Below are 22,743 nucleotides of genomic sequence, written 5' to 3' on the forward strand. Positions count from 1 at the left end.
AGCATAAAATAAAATATGTTAGTCATGTTATAAATAGAATCTTAGATTCGTGGTCATTTTGTATTGATTTTATTAAACTCGTCATCTAAATAAAGATAAAGATCCTTATTTAGACGACTTGTTTAATAAATTCAATACAAAACGACCACTCATGCAAGATCCTATATATAAGGCCAAACAGATTGAATACTTCGATAGCGTCAAAGTTGTAGATATTATATTTGCAATTAATTGTGTGAAACAAGATTGATTGCTACAGAAATACCCATCTTCAGAAATTGACCTATATGTAAACGTAGTCGAAGGTTTTGCACTTAATTAAGTCGCGCGCGTTAATCCAAAGTCCACCCCTGTAAAAACACAGCTTCCAAGCCCTTTAAATCCACAGGTATTTAAAACTTTCATATTTAATTAGATAGCATATATTGTGACATCTGCATGTTACAGAACCTGTGCCATCTTTAAAACTCAATCGGTTTTCGTACTCCCGCCGCACAAGATATACGCGATTTCCCTGAGCAATATATATAAAGTGCTTAATACAATAATGACTTGTTTGAATCAAGTGCTGTTCCGGAATTTCGGGCATTGTCAAATTCCTTTCGCTACATCTATACCATGGTCAGAGACGTAGTTACGTCTTTGTCATGGTTGAGTATCAGCCAAAAAGGCCAAACAGATTGAATACTTCGATAGCGTCAAAGTTGTAGATATTAAATTTGCAATCAAGTGTGTGAAACAAGATTACATGTAATTGCTACAGAAATACCCATCTTCAGGAATTGACCTATATGTAAACGTAGTCAAAGGTTTTGCACTTATTGAAGTCGCGCGCGTTAATCCAAAGTCCACCCCTGTAAATACACAGCTTCCGAGCCCTTCAAATCTACAGAGGTATTTAAAACATTCATATTTAAGAAGATAGCATATATTGTGACATCTGCATGTTACAAAACCTGTGCCATCTTTAAAACTCAATCGGTTTTCGTACTCCCGCCGCCCTGGACCATGGCGCATTGAATGCAGGGGAAGTAACAACCGCCTTTTTAGACTTCCTTCAATAATTTGCTCACACCAAGGCTAAGGCTATATTTAACTTCCAAGCGAGCTTCCAAGGGCATTATTTTATTTGGCTTTATCATGGCTGAGGTAAGTAATATTTTTAGTCTTGAACATGAAATTTTCGTTATTGTCTTTGCTGATATATTTAAACGTCGTTGTCGAGCTGTATTAAGAAAGGAAGCGCAGGTTTTTACACTAAACATTGACGCAAACAGCGTGGCTATAGACGCCATTGGGGGTTATTTAAAGGTTAAAGTAGTACCTTTGCTGGATGCAATTACTCGCGTTGCTAGCTGAACGTGGCAACAGTAATTATATGAAGGGAAATCCAAGAAATAAATCGATATTAAAAGATGACCTGCATATTTATTTCAAACAGTAGCGACCTACCGTGCGAATGTTAATATATCGAGTTTCAATCCTATTTATAGACTTGTATGTTAATGTATTGGTGTAGCGCTGCTGTGTTGCTGTTATAAATTGGGTTTACTATGTTGGTATTTTGCTTCGTCTGTAGCAATCGACGAAACATTTGTCGTACATTTAATTATGTAAATAATTGTACATTGACTGCTTGTTAAAAATCCTCGAAAACATGGCGTGCTTGTTTCTTCAAGCATTTAATGCGTCCGCTTGAGCTATGATTCATTTACAACTATGTCTTAGTTTCGATAACCCGTTTTTTGCACGCAAACAATAGTCATTTTATAATAACGTTGCACCAGGCTGGAGCCAGAGCGCAGTCCGTATAATGATGCATTTTATCAGTTACGCCGCACCAGTAGCAGAAATCAATATGTTGATATTGTCAGGCGGTCAAGCGCAAATCAATCTCTGTAAATAACTCGACAGGTGCAATTAGTTTGTATGCTGAATTACTGGGCAGTGGACATACTGTCCGGGTTCGACCCCCCCCCCCCCCCACACACACACACAAATACTGCACACCAACAAAGAAACCCTTTTATGATCTTATATCAATTTTTTGTTTTAATTGAAAAGATCTACATGTGCACTGTAAACTTTTTTTCAATATAAATTTGCTACAAACTAGTCAACTTAAATGCATACTTAATATAGTTATGGTTTGTCCTCGCAAATGCATGCTTGCAGCAACACACTGTTTTGAAAGCATCTAATAATATGTTTTAAAATTCAGTATTTAGGGAAATCTCTTTCATCCCTTAAACAGTAATCATCCCTTTAAATGTGAATATGAAAAATGCAATGCATTGCCTCGCGCTGTGAAAACAGGGTTTAATGCATATGCAATTATCGGATAAGTGTTTCTTCATATTAGCCGATGAAGTCCGCACAGTTTCAACGAAAATACCATAAAAAAGGAGAGAAAGTCTACTCTGATTAGCCTGTGTGGACTGCACAGGCTAATGCCTTTTGCACAAGCAATAAAGCCCGTTTACACAGAGGCTCATACAGAAATGACTGCTTTTAGTTTAAAAACGTCATACAAATGTAGTCAACATAATTGATGTATATATCTTAAAAGAGCACGCGTCCAAATTTTTTGCACAAGGACTTTTATGCAGCCAAGTTCTTGTTTTCGTTTTATGTTTAATGAATCTTAAATCAACCATATCTATTCGTGTAAATTGACAAAAAGGAACACAATCGATTTAAATTAGCGTAAAATTACTTAGATTCAATTCTAATTAAGTAACTTAAATTAACCTAATGAAAAATCGTCCAGTTTGCATTCGACTAAATGTGCTAAGGTTTGTCGAAACAACGTAAAAGTGCTGCGGTACGCAAAGGTAAACCGCAAATTAATTTGTTGTGTTTCTCTTACTCAGCGTGACAACACTATATATCTCTACACTGCACATGTATACGTTTGACATGGACAGAAGATCAGTTTTTATCTTTTAAATGCGCAATAAAGCCTCGTTCTGGAAAACTAGATTTGTGTGCATGTTTGTGCATGTGCGTACAGTGCAGTCCGCACAGGCTAAACAGGGACGACACTTTCCGCTCAAACTTGATTTTTGATTATAAGAGACCTCCATTAAACGATAAATACCATCAAGCGTAAATAGTCGACACTGGTTTGCCTGTGCGGACTGCACAGGCTAATCTGGGAAGAAAAATTACGCGGCTTTATTTACATGGACTAGTGATGATTGCATTTCATAATCAAATAAGCGCTAGGCTTAATTTAATCAAAGAGTTGTTTTTAATATCAGGCCTATAGTTTGTCGCAAATGAGCTGAATCTTGATTGATATTTGTATACGTAAAAGTTATTCAAAATTAATTGGTTCATTTGTATCATGAATATTTCGAAATATTCGCAATTAATCAACGGCATAGTTTTTACTTACCCGTTTAAACCAACCCATTTTTAGAAATCGCATAGCGTCCAACAGACTATACCACTAGAACGTAATGTGCAATTTACGCTTTCCTTTTAAATGTTTAAAATTGATACAGACAAGTGTAATTTTAATCGAACAAATGACAGATATTCATTTTAACCGAATGGTCATATATATATAATTAAATATTTCATTGTCATTTCACAAGGTCGTGAAAAGTATGGAATACATCGAAACTCACGAACCTTAATTTGACCTATTTATCACGCTGACGTGCTGTAAATAGTATGGCCGTCACAACATAACAAACCAATAAATAACAACACAACTGCGTCTGGCATTCGAGGTTTTGCGGGATTTTTGTTCTTGGTGAGAGCAACTTAATTCTCAAATGATGTATGGGAGACCTCAAATAACCGTTGCAGTATCATTAATTAGACAAGTTTTGTTTAAAGTCCCTGTCCCTGTCATTAAAAATACGTCCAAAAAGTCAAGGAAACATATATTACGTTTATTTTAACCCATTTATGCCTAGCGTCTAGAAAAAAAGGCCTTGGCAAACAGCGTAGACCCAGATGAGACGCCGCATGATGCGGCGTCTCATAAGGGTCTGAGCTGTTTGCTTAAAGGTATTTTTGTAAGAAATATTCTAAATATACAAATAATTATACTAGACATCCCTGATGTTGGAAATGAATTAATCCAATTTTGAAGGATGGGAGAGTCCACTAGGCATAAATGGGTTAAACTAGAACATTTAAGCTGTTTTAAAGTGTACGCAGCAATTATGTAGTTACCAAGCGATTTCTCTATACAAATGAGAAATTGAAATATACGAGAATCACGTTGTCCCACACGTGGCGAAAACCATGAACGCGCACTCTTGCTTTCGTTATGTGTTAACTCTTTCAGTGCTGGAACCGAATTTTGAAGGCCTTTGCAAACAGTTTGGATCCAGATGAGACGCCACAGAACGTGGCGTCTCATCAGGATCCAAACTGTTTGCTATTCTGATAGTATTCTGTGAAAAAAATCGAAGAAAATGCTAATTTTAGAAATTCAGCAGACGACATTTTAGCAGACGACACATTTCCCAGCATGCAAAGGATTAAAGATACACCCGTTAAATCTTGCTAAATCAGACCCATTTAATAAAGCGATCCATTTATTTATAAGTCAATATTTTTGTTATTGAATAAAAACTTTCCGGATTGTGTTGGAATATCAAAATCCCGTGGTCGCTCACAAAGTTCTGGTTCTACCTGTAAGAAAGATGTTTATGAAACAATAAGGCATTAACCGATATGTTTCGTTTTATAAACAACAAATTGTAGTGGTGATGGGCGTTAATTAAACCACAATACTATTACTTAGAATCGTTGTAATACGCTACCATCAGGAAGACAACAAGAGATGTGTATTGACTGATCAATGATGATACGAAATGATATTATTAAAACTCTATTATGATATGATAAAAATTAGTGGTGCAGTTACTGTAGTGCTATATATTGTACTTTTCTTATAATGGTGACTATTTGGCATAGTTGATGAGAAGATTTATTACACTTATTACGTTTAAGCTCATCGAGAATAATGTTAGAGTAAAGAATTAATGAAAGATAAAAAGATTAAATACTAGAACTTATCAAGAGCTATTTAACATTTTCTTATAGCTATATAAACATTTGGCACTTGCATACAGCATTCCTCTTGTATAAACGTACTTCTATTGAAGAAACAATAACGTTCGGATTTACAATTTAATCTCATTTGAATACTGCGTTGGGAAGAATATTGTTAAATCTGCCTATGACCTCTATTTGTTTTTTGTAAATAATGTCCCTTTAATCCGGAAATTGCACCATAATCCTATTGGACCTAACAATTGAAACCATAGGCGTTTTTTGCGAAAGGTCATTTGCAATAACAAGAGATCAGGGTCACTGAAGTGCGTCAGATTTTTCGAATACGGAATATTTTAACCATTATGTGCTTAAATCAACCTTTTTCCGTAAAGTTTTGATATGCCTTTATTATCTGATATTAATGGTATGCACACGCACGACGTTCTAAGAGCCCATGCTTTTGTCGACGTAAATTAACCAAGCAAGTTTGGTCTAGTTGTAAAATTATTCCCCAATAAATGCGTCGTAAGGACATGGATGACCGACCACATGGCTTCTTTTTGTCTTAAAACTTCATTGTTCTTCATCTTCTAAATAGAAGATTTGTTACCGACGCCTATTGGTTAAGAGATGGCAACTGTACAAAGGTCTTCGTTTGGTTGTTGATTGCACATTGTTAAGTTAATTGTAAATTTAATGAACCAAAAATCAAATTTTATCACAAAGGCTGAAATTATTTTCTGATTTCGCGCGAAACAAGTTTAAAAGGTCTGTGTTCTTTTCAAAGTTGCCATACCTATATGTTAAAAAATCATACTAGACTATGGAGGTTCACACGTTCCCATGCTGGTTAATATGGCTGTAATGTTTAATGTCTGAAGCATCAATACTTTTTAAGATATGCGAGCACATATTAAGAACAATTGTTTTCTTTAAAAAAGGGTCATACGTCTGTTTATGTGGAAAAGAAAACGAGCGAAAATTTGGAGGTGCGCAGTTGTGCATGCGTGTCAGTATGTTTGAAACGTTGAATCTCTCGAGCACCAATATTGTAAGTGCGTCACGCTTCGATGGCGGAACGAATGATGGAAGTATTTAGGGTGAAGGTCAAATCTACTTGCCCCCCCCCCCCCCCCTTAACCTATAACTATTCAATTATCCCATGGAAATAGGGGAATGCAAAAATATGCGCACATTATTTTGGAACGGACTGTATGGTCAAAAAGTTGTGTCTTGTTCGAAAACCTTCCCCATTTTGAACTGTCAAAATAAATAAGTGAAAATTAAAATGTGATATTACAAATTTGATATTAAATTAAGAATTACAGGTAGGATTCCAGTCGTTTATGTCATTACACATAATGTATCAAAAACTTCGATACACCTTTCGTGTAGTGTACTTAAGTTGTTTTTATGACACGAACGAATGATTTTGCTTGTCTCTATTCACAACACATTCACATATCATCTGCTCGTAGATGTATAGGTGTTTGAAGTTACCAAAATCTCATATTTCTACCCATGTAGCCCACTGGTACCTTCGCCAATGTCACAAGATACTGTTGAAGTCATGCCCAGTTGATGTCTTTGGCCGCTTAAAGTCACTGAAGCGTTCCTGTTTTTTTTCTGAAGTACTATTGTATAAATTATTTTCATGTCTTTAAAACTAGTGTAGCCCAAAGCAACGCCCATTAGTTGCCCATCCAAGAGTCAGCATGTTTTCCTATCTTGATGGATATGATAACAGGTCTGGTTTCAATTCGGTTCTTTTATCTACCGGTACGTCAACACAGATTAAGATCGCTATTTTGCCGGGTTTCTGTCCCAGAGACACGTGTTTCCTGTTTGAACACTAACAGAAAATCGAAAATATATACATATATCATAGGGCAAAAAGAAAATGTCATTAGTTCCCACTTATATCGCCAACAAATTAGGGAATATAGAATTGTGTTAAATTTACTTTTTTTACGATTCCCCACTTAAACACATGCAATCACGTGCAGCAATCTTCTTAATATCGCTTTAACATATTTTTTAGATAAAAATGTTTGGGCAATTTAAAGTCATTTCAGTGAATGTGATTACATTTAGCAAATTGATCGAAACCCTTACCTGAAATACAAGACAGTTTAGGGTCGGCACAGAAACTTAGGTCGGTCGGTTTAGCGGAAACAAACACTTTTACGCATCACAACTGATTTTAAGACTGGTAGATCTTTGGCAGATTATTGATTAAAGTGTATGAAGGAAATGTGGACAGGAATCGCATGTTGATACCGAAGACCAAACTTAGACAAGAAAGCATTTTTAGAACGTTTAATTAACCCATTTATGCCTAGTTGACTCTCCCATCCTTCTAAATGGGGTCACTTTATTTCCAAAATTAGGGATGTCTAACTTATATTTATTTCTATATTTATAATATTTCTTACAGAAATTCCTTTAAGCAAACAGCGCAGACCCTGATGAGACGCCGCATCATGCGGCGTCTCATCTGGGTCTACGCTGTTTGCCACGGCCTTTTTTCTAGACACTAGGCATAAATAATGAATGAGCCTTAATACATGTGCGCGAAGTATCGTCTTAGATTAGCCTGTGAAGTCCGCAAAGACTTTCCGTGTATAAAGGACTTTACTTTAGAAGAGACTTGCCTTAAAAACAAATGTATCAAAGCGTTAAGCGTGGTCCTAGATTAGCCTCAGCGGAATGCACACGCAAATCTGGGAAGACATTTTAACCCATTTATGCCTAGTGGACTCTCCCATCCTTCTAAATTGGATCAATTTATTTCCAAAATTAGGGATGTCTAGTATACTTATTCATATATTTAAAATATATTTTATAGAAATTCCTTTAAGCAAACAGCGCAGACCTTGATGAGACGCTGCATCATGCGGCGTCTCATCTGGGTCTACGCTGTTCGCCAAGGCCTTTTTCTAGACGCTAGGCATAAATGGGTTAATGACATACATGCCCACACACTCGTGGTAAGTACGAATTGTACAAACCGAGTGCGCGCCTAAGATATCAGAGCTGGCTTTTTCCTCCATATGTCATAACAATCACCTGTTTGTAGCATTCTGTAAACAATATCTCACTTCAGCCGGCCTGATATAACAGATGTGGAACCATTAGTAAAGTACTTGCTTAGGGATGGATAATTAGAATAGCATTTCATCACCATAGCAACCAACTATCGTTAGTGCGTCTACTGGTGTGTGTCTCTCACGTATAAATTAGTTTCCAATAGCGGCGAGCAATGAAGGATCCGCGCTCGGTAGAGAGTACTGGTTAAAGTGGCGTGTTTACTATGGTCCGTAATTGAAACTATATCGAGACGAAGAACTAATGTCATAACCTCCCTTTTCGTGAGTTGATCAGTCTAGAGTACAAAATGGGATGACATACTTGCATTATGTAAAATATATTAGTTCACGCAATGCAATATGAAAATAATTGTCAAATTTAACAAAGCCACTAAGTACACACGCACTGGCTAATATAAAGGGACACGCTTATAATACATTGATTTGAATAGTTGAATGTGGAACTGTTGAGCACGCTGTTTATTTCTTTGAGATATGACAGTTAAACGCCACCCCTATTATTATACCCCCATTACCATTGGCAGTGTGGGCTATATAGGAGTCACTTTGTCGGTCTGTCGGTCGGTCTGTCGGTCTGTCCCGAAATTTCATCTGATCTTCACCAAACTTGGTCACAAGTTGTATCTAGATGATGTCTAGGTCAAGTTTGAATATGGGTCATGCCGGGTCAAAAACTAGGTCACGGGGTCTATTAGTGTGTTTTAAACCGAATGTTTGTCCGGACCATAACTATATCATTTATCGTTAGATTTTAAAATGACTTAGTATATTTGTTCACCATCATGGGATGGTGTGTCGTGTGAAAAAAGTACGTCGATATCTCCAAGGTCAAGGTCACACTTGGAGTTCAAAGGTCAAATGCTTGTCCGGGCCATGACTTTATCATTTATTGTGAGATTTTAAAATCATATAGCAAATTTGTTCACCATCATTGGACGGTGTGTCGCGCAAAAGAATTACGTCGATATCTCCACGGTCAAGGTCACACTTTGAGTTCAAAGATAAGAAATGGCCATAAATGAGCTTGTCCGGGCAAGACCTATGTCGTTCATTGTGAGATTTTAAAATCATTTGGGAAATTTGTTCACCATCATTGGACGTTGTGTCGCACGAAAGAATTACGTCGATATCTCCAAGGTCAAGGTCACACTTTGAGTTCAAAAGTAAAAAATGGCCATAAATGAGCTTGTCCGGGCCATAACGTTGTCGTTCATTGTGAGGTTTTAAAATCATTAGGCACATTTGTTAACCATTATCAGACGATGTGTCGCCCGAAAGAATTACGTCGATATCTCCAAGGTCAAGGTCACACGTTGAGTTTAAAGGTCAAAAACGGCCATAAATGATCTTGTCCGGGCCATAACTATGTCATTCATTGTGAGATTTTAAAATCATTTGGCACATTAATTTTGTTCCCCATCTTTGGACGGTGTGTCGCGCGAAAGAATAACGTCGATATTTCCAAGGTCAATGTCACCGTTTGAGTTCAAAGGTCAAACATGGCCATAAATGAGCTTGTCCGGGCCATAACTTTGTTGTTCATTGTGAAATTTAAAAATCATTCGGCACATTTGTTCACCATAATTTCACGGTGTGTCGCGCAAAAGTATTACGTCGATATCTTCAAGGTCAAGGTCACACTTGGAGTTCAAAAGTAAAAAATGGCCATAATTATGATTTTTCGGGCCATAACTATGTTTCTCATCGTGAGATTTTAAAATCATTTGGCACATTTGTTCCCATAATTGGACGGTGTGTCGCGCGAAAGAATTACGTCGATATCTCCAAGGTCAAGGTCCCACTTAGAGTTCAAAAGTAAAAAATGGCCATAAATGAGCTTGTCCGGGCCATAACTATGTCATTCATTGTGAGATTTTAAAATGACTAATTTTACAACTATATTTTAAGTTCATGATACAAATTGATATACATTAAAAAATATAATTCCCTTCATATTATGAGAACCCTATAATTATCTTCCCTATTTTTGGGTTCAACCTTCAAATACGTTAAAGTCCTTTATTACGAGTATATCTTAAAGCATTTAAAAGAGCTAAATACGGCTTAATTTGCGATAAAACACATACTCTTATAGATTGCCGGCCATAAACAAATGTGTTTAGCCTTGTAAATAGAACGCTAAAGAATTTGTAATTTATATTGCATGTAGACATTTTCAAACATATGTCCCTCGATATCCATTGTGAGAACGAGATAACAGTTGATTTATTTTGTGATGTTTGCATTCGACAAACATTTTGCTATTTACGGCAATGGACGCCAATGCCCGAAATGCCCCACTTTTGGGCTCCTTAATCGATTAAATTGACAATATATGGTGAAATATCTGACTCGTAAACTCTAAACAACCTCGCTCTTGAACCCTACATGTAATTGAGTCAGGGTCTGGAAAACCTGGCTTAAAAGGCTGATCAGGTACGACACTTTCCGCCTTAACTGGATTTTAGCTAAGAAGTGACATCATTGAAACAAAAAAGAACATATAATGTGGAAAGTGTCGTCCTTGATAAGCCTTTGCGGACTGCACAGGCTAATCCGAGACGAAACTTTTAACACATGCATTAAGCCCCGAAATCCCTTAGGAGGCTTAATTATTTAAGCCGATTCAAAATTACAACATAGTGTACAAACATGCTCTTCGTTCAATCGAAGAAATAAAATATCATTTTTAAAACTATATTCAATTTTTTTTTGTTCTGAATTTGCTATTATTTATCCCTCCCCAAATAAAGTTTCTTTTCTATTATTAAAACATACTTTTAACAATCTGATTTATTAAGCAGTCTATCTTTATAATGCGTTAAACGCAGAAATATGTTGTTAACTGAAGTGTATCATAATAATTTGGCTTATATGATATCTTCATAATTAATCTCGAGTCTTAATTAATAGTCTTATTAGTATAAAGCCATGCATAACCAAATTTTATTTAGTGCGTTTTCACGATTAAACATTAGCTGAACTACGATCATATGTTTAAATCCGTTGTTTGGGCCCTTCTGGTTTTGTGAAATATGACATTTGTTTGACCTTATTAATTACCTTTGTACCTGAGATGCCATAGAGGTGTTTACAACTTTATAGTGTTCCTGTCGATGTGACCATTTGATCCAATTACTAACAACGCCGTGTGAAATTTGTTTTGTAATAGTCCTCGCCTTTAAAGCGGGTATATACGATTTTCTATATGTGTTAAATTGTAATATATTGATAAAATATGTTACAATAACACAAAATAGGCAAGAATAATTATATTTTAAAGCCGAATTTCATAAAATGCAGCGCCCCGAGTCGATAGTGACGTACATATTTTCCTACAATAACCGAAGCATTCGTCTTTGTATTATAAACCGTTAAACTACGAGGGGTGTTCCAGAAGTTTGTGGATTTTCGCTATAACTTATTAGTTTGCTGGTAAAAGTCAATGAAATTTACATATTATACAAACCAATTATCACGGACTTAATATATAAGCTAAAAATGCAAGAATTCCATAAAGCGCGTTTGAAACGCGTTGCCATAGAGACCTCAGTAACGACATGCGGCGCACGCGTGTATTTTATTATAAGTATGAGCGTTACGCGAATTTAAATTTGGTTTAAATGTCGTTGATAAACAGAATTTACGGCAAATTTCGCGTTACAGCGCCTAAGTTCTCCTTACAGCCCGGATTTGGCCCCTATGGACTTCCGCGTTTTCCCAGAAGTTAAATCACAGTTGCGCGGTATTCGCTTTGCAAGTAAACAGGAACTTACAGTTGCAGCAAAGCGAATCGTGTCGTATTTTGACGCTGACTGGTATAGAGACACTTTTGACAAGTGGATTTCCCGACACATAAAGTGCATTCGCGTTGGAGGTGATTATGTGGAAAAGATTTGACAGTTGTTAACTTCATAACGTCATTGACGTTGAACAGATACGTTACACGTGCGTCGGTGTGCGCATTGTGCACATGTTTAAATCTCTGATATATATTTATTGTTTTATGTATTTCCATGATATTTGGAGAGAAGATTTGGGAAGGACAAAATATTCTTAACATGCTATTTGTTTGTCCATTTGTGTTACCAAATGAAAGTTATAGCGAAAATCCACTATAACTTCTGGAACCCCCCTCGTAAGTTTAGATGCACATCGTACATGTATTGTATACATGCTGGCGAATTCGGCTGTACAGCCGTTTTCAATTTCAGAATTAAATATCTGGCTTATTTCGCATTTTTCGACACATGTTCTTCTTAACTTTTATTTTAATTTATATTTAAATATATATATATAATAAGTTTTTTACACAGTTTATATAAATTCATAAATATTTGACAAAATCGTATACACCCGCTTTAAAGCGGCACATCCCCACACAATATCATTGTCAATTTTATTGTCAATAATGAAGATTGACAATACAATTGATAGTGAATGGATGATATTGAAGACACCGTCCATGTATTAATAAAAATCAGAGAGCTCAAATATTTATTGACGCATAAATTTTAGTTCTTATTATTTCCCAAACGTTGAATATGACCGTTTGTTGTTTTGGCACATTTGGCACATTTATTCACCATCATTTTTTTTAAGTATTCGGATATGGTAAAACGTGAACTTAATTGATTGCATATGATTAAGCGCTATCTTAAGTGTTAGCTTATGATTAAACGTCTAGCTTTGTACTTTTAATCATTAAATTAATAAATTACTTATCGATGGTCCCAATTTAAAATGACGAACCTACATTTTTGGCATTTCGCGATTTTGATACTGTGCAAAGCGTGAAATCAATGCACATATACCCCCAAAACAACAAAATAGTTAACCAATCGCAACAGCTCCATAAAGTCACGTGATGTAATGACGAACCGCAATTGCTTGAAGTCAAAATAACGAAGCTGAAAAAAATTGTTACGTCGGCATTTTGCGCGCTTATTAATATATTAAAGTATCAATATAGCCATGTATGTTAAGGCAAATTGACGAAACGTAAACGTTCGCTTATCAAAAAATTAAATGATGTACATTTTATAGCATTGATAAACGCAAAAAGATATCAAAATAATATAAAATGTTGAGGTATTAACTTAGTAACTTGTGGCCGCAACTAATAGCTTGTTCCTACAACTTATTAAGTTGAGGTTTCAACATAGTAAGTTGTTCCTTCAACTTAATAACTTCTGGCCGCAAGTTACTATGTTATAACCACAACTTAATGTGTTGTGGGAACAACTTATTAAGCTTCGACCACAACATAGTTTAAGCAATCAGATAGGCCGTTTCATCTTTACCGTTTTATCACGTTTAGTACCTGTATACGCGTAATATTGTGCGCCGATTTGAGCACTATCCCTGTAAGCTATGGATCCCGGGATTGAGTCCCTGTCTGAGCACTTGCCTTGTTTGCGACTGGGTTCAGGGTTCCATCCCCGGTCTGAGCACTAGCAACGTACGCGTCGGGTCCCGGTTTCGAGTCCCATGTTTTTTGGATTTGAACCCGGGACCCTTCTTGTAAAGGGCGATTCCTCTGACCGGAGCTCGATCCCGGGAACCATCGTTTACGAGGCGAGTGCAAGATGCCTAAGTTTTCGACGGTCTGAAAATCTAATTAGGAGTTATCGACGGCCTCGGGGTTCGAATCATAGTACGAGCACTAGCCCTGAAAGCTTTGGGTCTCTAGATCAATCCTCGGTTTGAGGATATACCCTATAAGCGAAGGCTCGAATTCCGATGTGAGAATTTGCACCAACAGTGACCGGTCCCGGGTTCGAGCCCCAGTCTGAGTACTAGCCCTGAAAGCTATGGATCCCGGGTTCAAGCCTGTGTCTTACCACTTACCCAGTAAGGGAAGGATCCCGGTTGCGACCCTCAGTCTGAGCGTTCGCACCGAAAGCTAAAGGTTCACATAGGGACTTGAACCAAACAGCCGTCGCTAACATACCATACTGAGCACTCGCCTTCTAAGCGACCGGCTGCCGAAATGAGCACAAGCTTCGTAAGCAACATTTCCCGCGTTCGAGTCCCGAAATGAGAGCTAGCCTCGCAAGCTATGGGTGTTCTGGTTCTAGCGCCGGTCTGAGCACTAGCCCTGTAAGCTATAAATCCCGCATTTTTCGGGTCCGGCGCTAAGACTAGGACTTTGATCAGGGTCCGTTCGCTTAAATGGCAAGTACTTAAACCGGGATTTGAGCCCGGGGCCCATAGCATACAGGGTGAGTGCTCAAGCAGGGCATCCAAACCAGGATCCGTTACGTAGGGAGCGAATGCTCAGACTGGGATCCAAGTCGCTTACAGGGAAAGTCCTTAGACTGGGGCTAAAACCCAAAGACCCATCGTTTAAAAAGGGGGGTATCAGACCTGGATTCCCAACCGGAATCCGTCGCTTATGTGCCTAGTTTTAACACAAGGGTTCAAACCCTGAACCAAGTCGCTAACTTGGCGATCTCTCAGATAGGGGCTCAAAACTGAAATCCATGGCTTACATGGCAAGTGCTCAGATAGGGCTCGAACGGGGGATCCATAGCTAACAGGGATAGTGCTCGAACCCGAGCATCTAGTAAAATAAGGGGTACTAATTGTGATAAAACGGTAAAGATGAAAAGCCCGATCTTATTGGTTAAACTTAAATTAGTGGCCTCAACATAGTTAGTTGGTCCCACAAGTTATTTAGTTGAAGCAACAACTAATAAGTTGTGGGAACAAGTTATGAAGTTGTCGCCACAAGTTTCTGAGCTGAGGCCTCAACTTAATAAATAAGTTGTTCCCACAAGTTATTTTGTTGAAGGAATAACTTAATAAGTTAAATGAACAAATTACTAGGTTGAAGTTTTGGGAGCAAGTTATGAAGTTGTGGCCACAAGTTACTAAGCTGAGGTCTCAACTTAAACAGTTGTGGGGACAACGTACTTAGTTGTTTCCACAAGTTATTTTAAAAATTGTTCCCACAAGTTACTAAGTTGAGGCCACACTATTAATAAAGAATTGCGGTTGTCACCTCTGTTCCACCGTGTAAAACAGAAAAACACGCATTGCTTTGCTATATCTAACGGAAAAAATGGACAAATTTATTCTATTGAAACAAAATCTCTTACAATAAGCTGTCCAATTTGCCGAAACATCACATAAATGCAAGTCTAAATGACGAAGATACATTTTACAGCAGATTTATTAACTTAACGTCAAATTAGTTCCATACGAACATGGTTCATCATGCGACACTTTTAAAAATGTTTAAAATAATCTTTATTTGACTTTGTGCAAGAAATGTTTAACAAAAATACGTCTCCTGAAAACTTGTGTTTTTGTAGGTTCGACATTTTAAATTGGGACCATCGTTATGTTTCCCAAGGTAAATGATTTATTGAACTTCTATTATTTATATACTTTTCTAGTAATATTGTTCTCAGTGTCATATCAGTTGTTATTAAATGGGATTTACAATCTTATTTCTAATTATTTTTCCGAAGCCATTTGGGTGGATAGGTTAGGTTTTTTAATATTGAATTTTGTTAAAGTTACTGTTCACATTCTTATAATGAAGTTGTCTTCTCAAAGAATTTTTGTATTTCTCGTGTCTTTCGATTGCTAGATGTTATTAACGTACGACATTTTTCTCCTTAAACACACCATATACTGCAATACTGTTCTTAATCTTATGAAAATACTTCATTGATTTAAACCTGTGTCGAAAATCTACATTTGAGACGTCTTTTGTGCTTTGTAGAGATCGATGTGATGATGAAATATTGCATCAGTTCGTTGTTAATTGATCTACATTTTACCACGTTTACAAGCTTGCTATTCAATAGAACAACGAGGGCACAGCTTGGTAGAGAGAGATATAGATATGGACACGAAATTCATTCATTTGACAAACCCATTCATGCTCAAGTCAGCGTGAAACAGCTTGTAGGTAGTTTAAATACGTGGTCACTCTTCATTAAGTAAACAGAAACAACGATATTTATATAAATATGAGCAGCGTTCTTTAAAAAAACTGGGCTTAATGCGTGTGCGTGTCAATCCAATCTGCTTGTGTTGTCCTCAACGGCTAAAAAAGGACGGCACTTTCCGCCTAAAGGACGGCACTTTCCGCCTAAACTAGTTTTCGTTAAGAAAAGGCTTCCTTTAAAAGAAAAATTCCTTTAAAGCGGAAAGCGTCGTCTCTTAATAGCCTGCGCGGACTGCGCCGAATGATATGGCAGCCTGCGCGGACTGCGCCGAATGATATGGCAGCCTGCGCGGACTGCGCCGAATGATATGGCAGCCTGCGCGGACTGCGCCGAATGATATGGCAGCCTGCGCGGACTGCGCCGAATGATATGGCAGCCTGCGCGGACTGCGCCGAATGATATGGCAGCCTGCGCGGACTGCGCCGAATGATATGGCAGCCTGCGCGGACTGCGCCGAATGATATGGCAGCCTGCGCGGACTGCGCCGAATGATATGGCAGCCTGCGCGGACTGCGCCGAATGATATGGCAGCCTGCGCGGACTGCGCCGAATGATATGGCAGCCTGCGCGGACTGCGCCGAATGATATGGCAGCCTGCGCGGACTGCGCCGAATGATATGGCAGCCTGCGCGGACTGCGCCGAATGATATGGCAGCCTGCGCGGACTGCGCCGAATGATATGGCAGCCTGCGCGGACTGCGCCGAATGATATGGCAGCCTGCGCGGACTGCGCCGAATGATATGGCAGCCTGCGCGGACTGCGCCGAATGATATGGCAGCCTGCGCGGACTGCGCCGAATGATATGGCAGCCTGCGCGGACTGCGCCGAATGATATGGCAGCCTGCGCGGACTGCGCCGAATGATATGGCAGCCTGCGCGGACTGCGCCGAATGATATGGCAGCCTGCGCGGACTGCGCCGAATGATATGGCAGCCTGCGCGGACTGCGCCGAATGATATGGCAGCCTGCGCGGACTGCGCCGAATGATATGGCAGCCTGCGCGGACTGCGCCGAATGATATGGCAGCCTGCGCGGACTGCGCCGAATGATATGGCAGCCTGCGCGGACTGCGCCGAATGATATGGCAGCCTGCGCGGACTGCGCCGAATGATATGGCACCTTTCGTACATTAAATAAGCCCCCTTTTCCCACAGCTTATACTGGAAAATATCTTTTTTATATGTTTTTAAACCTCTTAAGGTTTTGAATCACATATAATTACTACTTTAATTTAGTGATAATTCGACGCAGTGCATAGCAAACAATCACTTCACAAAATACTCCAAAAGACTTTAACAAACTAACTACTTAAATATCATAATGGCGAAATTCTTAACAAAGTAATAATTTTAGAACAGATAAGGTAGTGATTTTTAAACATATAAAATATTTAATTCAGAGAGACGAGCATATAATCTCGCACCATTAGGTACTACTGCTCATTTCTGACATTGCTGCTAGATTGTTGAATGTAACGGACCACGTACTAGGCATATATTCGCCTCGTTCTGGGAAAATTGGTCTTTATTCATGCGTTTAATGTTTTATCCCAGATAAGCATGTGCAGTCCACACGGTCTCATCAGGGACGACACTTTCCGCTTTTAATTTTTTAAGGAAGTTTTCTTATTGAAAATTGAGTTTAGACGAAAAGTCTCAACCCTGATTAGCCTATGCAGTATTCACGGGCTAATCTGGGACGACACTGCGAACGTACATAAAGCACAGTTTTTCTAGAACGATGCTGGAATATTACAGAAAACCCATGCTTAGCAACAAGTGTAGACCATAAGAACAATTACAAGTGTATTTTTAATTTCAGAGTACAAAAGAGGCTATTAAATATACATGTAATCAATATATCGCATTGATCTAGCTTTTTATCTGCCAATCATAGTCCATTCATCTTGTATGTAACTCTTAAAAATTCCCAATATGAAAAGAACATACCATCGCACGTGGTTTAACATTAAATTATGCTTTTCAACTCCACATTAGTCATGTGCGATGTACGAGATCACATCAAACCAGCGCTGTTGTTCTTTATTGCCTTCTTCACATCTTTTCATGTTTGAACTCTTTGAAATTTGATAAAGATCGTATCGTCTATTGCAATATCTTTTAAACAAAACATACGTGTCCAAAGTTTGACCTCCGGTTAATTGGCATAAAAATGTAAGACTGTAATAGTGACCTTCAATGTAAAAGACCCGTACTTTAAAATAAACTTTTTCAATGACTTAATTCGAAATACTACAGTAAGTGTGGTATTTAAAGTTGAAGCGCGTTAATTGAATCAAGTTGCCGCTTTGAAAAGAATATAATTAACACAGTGACCTAATTTACTAAACAATGCATTGAATACCACCACATGACATTGGATATCAAAGCGTATGTATGATGCAACTCTGTATAATTCAATCGACTAAGTAAATGAGCCACGCTGTGGCAAAACGGGGCTTAATGCATGTGCGTAAAGTGTCGTTGAAGATACGCCTGTGCAGTGGTCACAGGCAAATCAGGGACGGCACTTTCTTCCTGAACTGGGTTTTCGCGTAGAAGGCTCCTTTAAACGAAAAGTATCATGAAGGCGGAACATGCAGTCCCCGATTAGCGTGTGGATTGCATGCTCTCTCAGAGCGCGACTCATATATAACATACCGTTTAATGTATTTTTATGTCGAAATATATATTTCTTTAAGACCTAACATGTTGCTGATATTATTCTCAAAGTGAAGCCATACGACAAACATGTTATTATTATTTCCAATTCATTTGTTCAGATGGATAAAGGTTCTTTTTATTCAAACGTTCATATTAGATCAATTGTACCACAAGCTTTTTTCTGTATTGTTAAGTATTGTTGCACTTTTTAATACGAATTTTGATTGGATGACGAGTAAATATGCGTACTTGTTTGAATAGCTTTTTCGGGGAAAGTCAAACTAAATGTATGGAATAAGTCACTTAATATAATATATTGCTTACAATTGTTAGTGTGTTTGCAGTTTATGGTCAATTAAGTGCATCAGGATGTCGAAACAAAATTTATAGGAATCGTAAAAGTATGGCCTACCATCTATAAGTGCATGATTAACATAAGGTATGCGGCTTGAAATAAGTTTATATTCTTAAAAAATAATACGACTATTTTAAGACCGCGAGGCTTGTTGGCAAATGTATTTTTCCGCAAACTATATGCGCACTGTACTTACGTTTTTAATGACGAAAGCCTTCGTCACGAGGATAAGTGTAAAGGACTGCCTCAAATCTTTTCAACTATGTCTGCGTGTGTTGTGCGTTATAAGTGTTTTAAGAGTTTTTGTTGTTACAACGAACTATTTGTACTGATGTTTATAAATAATGGATTTGTTTCTGGACGTCATACTATGGTCATGTAGAATTGTTCAACAGTCCTTATATCACTCAATTTCAACAGTCAACTATTATTGGTATTGTTTGGTATTATTGTGGTTCGATTACGTTACGATACATTTATGTAAACCGAATATATAAATACTGTTTGAATTGTTGACACGGGCTAAGCTGAAACGCAATGCTAGACAACGCTCAGTAAACCACTAACGTACGATTTGAGCCTATGTTGTTTTCTGACCTTGACACCAAAGTCAATGCAAGTGAGCCGCCTCTGTGAAAACGGGAATTATTGCATGCATGACAACAGTATCGTTTCAAATTAGCATGTGCAATTCGCACAGGATAGTAAGGGACGACACTGCCCGCTGTAATTGTATTTTCCGTTTCAAGAAAGCCCCCCCCCCCCCCCTCTGAGCGAAAATCCAGGTAAGGTGGAAAGTGTCGTCCTGATACGCATGCGCGGACCCTAGGTTAATCTTGGCTACACTTTAGCACACTCATTAAGCCTCGTGTTCACAGAACGACGCTAATGTTGCTGAAGTGTGAACCTTTAAACAACGATTTCATGTTAACATTACGTAACCCGGATTCAATGCTCCCTCCCTTGTATGCGAGCACTAGTTAATCCGGGTTTGAAAAGCGTTAATAACTTCGTGATTATTGTAATGTGTTCTTCGCGTGGCGTTCGTTCTTCCGTATTGGTGAAATCACCCAAAAATGGGCCTGGCATAAACCGGTGAGATTATGTTGACGTATTCTATAAATAAACAGCAAATAGCCTTTCTGATCTTAAGACTGATCAGTTTGTTCTTCCCGATTGAAATGTACGGTATGTATATGATTACTACGCAATTGTCACACTTCAGAATTACATTGCGTAAGGTATATGATTAATCTAACCACGATACTGACATAATCAAAAGCAGACATTATGTCATTAATAGCAAACGGGTAAATATTGGTGTCCTTTTCTGGCATCCTAGGTCGATCTCCAGTCAAGCTGCCCGCGTATTGGGCGCGATATCGTCTGGGATTGGATGTATTACGTTTAAAGAAATGCGATGTCTGTGTTGGAATGCTGCAAACACAATAACTTAAAATAAGTGTATTTCAATATAAAACAAAAAAACTTGACTGTTAGTGTGTCTACCCGTTTAAGGTATAAGGGAATGGCAATACTTACATGGTATAAAATATATTAGTGCACTTATGCAATATGGAAATATTTGTAATATATAAGAACACAGCCATTAAGCTTTCACGCTCTGGCTAATGTACAGGGACGCGCAAGCAGTATATTGATTGGGGAGTAGAATACGGAACTGTTATTGCCGCTCTTCTTTCTACATGATATACGATCAACATTCAGCTGGCATCGTAGCAAAACGCAATTCTGCATCCCTATGATTTGATTTGCATATGGCCTATCGTAAAGTCATAGCATTGTACTCATTGAGTCTGCGGGCGAGACATTTCTCCGACACTTACTTTGCTGTTGATAAAGATCAATATATGTGAACCAGTTGTTAAATGATTTAAATTTGTATTAAACTTAATATCCCAATAAAGTTTATATACATTTTGTAAAACAACGAAAAGTGACAATTACAACGAAAGTTTATTGAAAGTAACGTACAACATAAATATAATTATGCTCATTCAAAACATACTGTGCATTGACTTCAAGTGATTTGAAACATTTAATCCTTGGCGCATATATAGAGTGGGGTGGGGCTGTATGCCGTTTTCGCCCCACACTTTAATTCGCCTAGTGTTACTAATGAATTGCACGATACGTACTGTGCACACATAGATCTAAACTGCCTTAAAAGTTTGTTTCTGACCGGTCCATTTCCTTTATAGCTGTAGAATTATCGCCCCTTTTTAGTTGCAGCCTTCAGATATTTGAAAAGTCATCTCACCCATTTTAAAATAGCTAAATGCGACCAATGCTTCTCTTTGTTTGCGATAAAACACACTCTTATAAATTTCCGGCCATAAACATGTGTTTGAAGCCGAACATTTTCGACCCAAAAGAAGTTGTAATTTATATGGCATTTTGAAAAACGCCAATGGAAGGCCACTGTGAGAACGAGATAACTGCGCACAGGAACTTTGGACTTATTGTTTGATGTTTGCATTCGACAAACATTACGCACGATACTACAATGGATGCAAATGTCCAAAATATTCAATTATTGGGCTCTTTCAGCGATTTAATGGCCAACGTATGATGCAATCTCTGACTCGTAAATTACAACCCTCCTTCTTGTACCTCGCTTTGTGAAAACATAGCTTAATTAATGTTGTTTAAAATTTGCGTGTGCAATTTGCTTTAATTGATTTTTTTTCGTTAATAGGAAGTATCTTCTAAACGAAATACCTGTCTTATTTCGTCCCTGATTAGCCTGTGCAGACGGCACAAGCTAATATGGGACGACACTTTACTCACGTTAAGACCCGTTTTCCCAGAGCAAGGCAAATCTAATTAGAATCGGTATACCAGTCATGTATAAATGTATACCAATCATGTATAAATGTATACCAGTCATGTATAAATGTATACCAGTCATGTATAAATATATACCAGTCATGTATAAATTTAAGAAAATTTGACTCGTTCTTATGAAGAAATGCAATACATAACATATTTAACTTTAGAAACATGTTTACGTGTTCCTAAATATTGTATTATTTATACCTCCCCATATAGGCTTTCTATATTACTATTTTAAAATGCACATTTAACAATCTGACCTATACAGCGACCTACCTCTATAATGCCTATAACGAACGAAAGATCGTGTTAACTCAATTGTGTTTATTTTAATTTCTCGTTCATAACATATTCGTGATAAACATAGAGAAAACATTTATAACATAAAGTCATTTATTACCTTGCACATTTGTATGACGATTAGGCTGTGCAGCTGAAAAGGCTTTTCAGGGTCGACACTTTCTTCCTAACTTTATTGTTTGTTCAGGAGAGACCTTTTACTAAAAATTGCCATAAATGCGGAAAGTGTCGGAGGTTCATACATTAGCTGACAACGAGCATATATTAAATCCGGTTTTGACCTTGCTATTCTCTTATATATGACATTTGTTTGACCTTGTTAATCTGTTTTATACCTGATGACGGCACAAAGGTTTCTTTATAACGTTATAGTTTACCTGTCGGTTTGGTACAATTACTGACAGCGCTGTGTTAAAATTGTTTAAGGATTTTCTTCACTTTAGAGGACGTCAATAAGAAATGGCTGGTATGC

General features: G+C 37.8%; 1 pseudogene; it reads left to right on the plus strand.

Moving 5' to 3' along the window:
* Positions 1–1,140: 1,140 nt before the first annotated feature.
* The window catches only part of LOC127831294 (solute carrier family 2, facilitated glucose transporter member 3-like), a 46,156-nt pseudogene continuing 24,553 nt past the window's right edge, over positions 1,141–22,743 (plus strand).

The sequence above is a fragment of the Dreissena polymorpha genome, chromosome 5, assembly GCF_020536995.1.
Source record: "Dreissena polymorpha isolate Duluth1 chromosome 5, UMN_Dpol_1.0, whole genome shotgun sequence".
Classification (NCBI taxonomy): Eukaryota; Metazoa; Mollusca; class Bivalvia; order Myida; family Dreissenidae; genus Dreissena; species Dreissena polymorpha.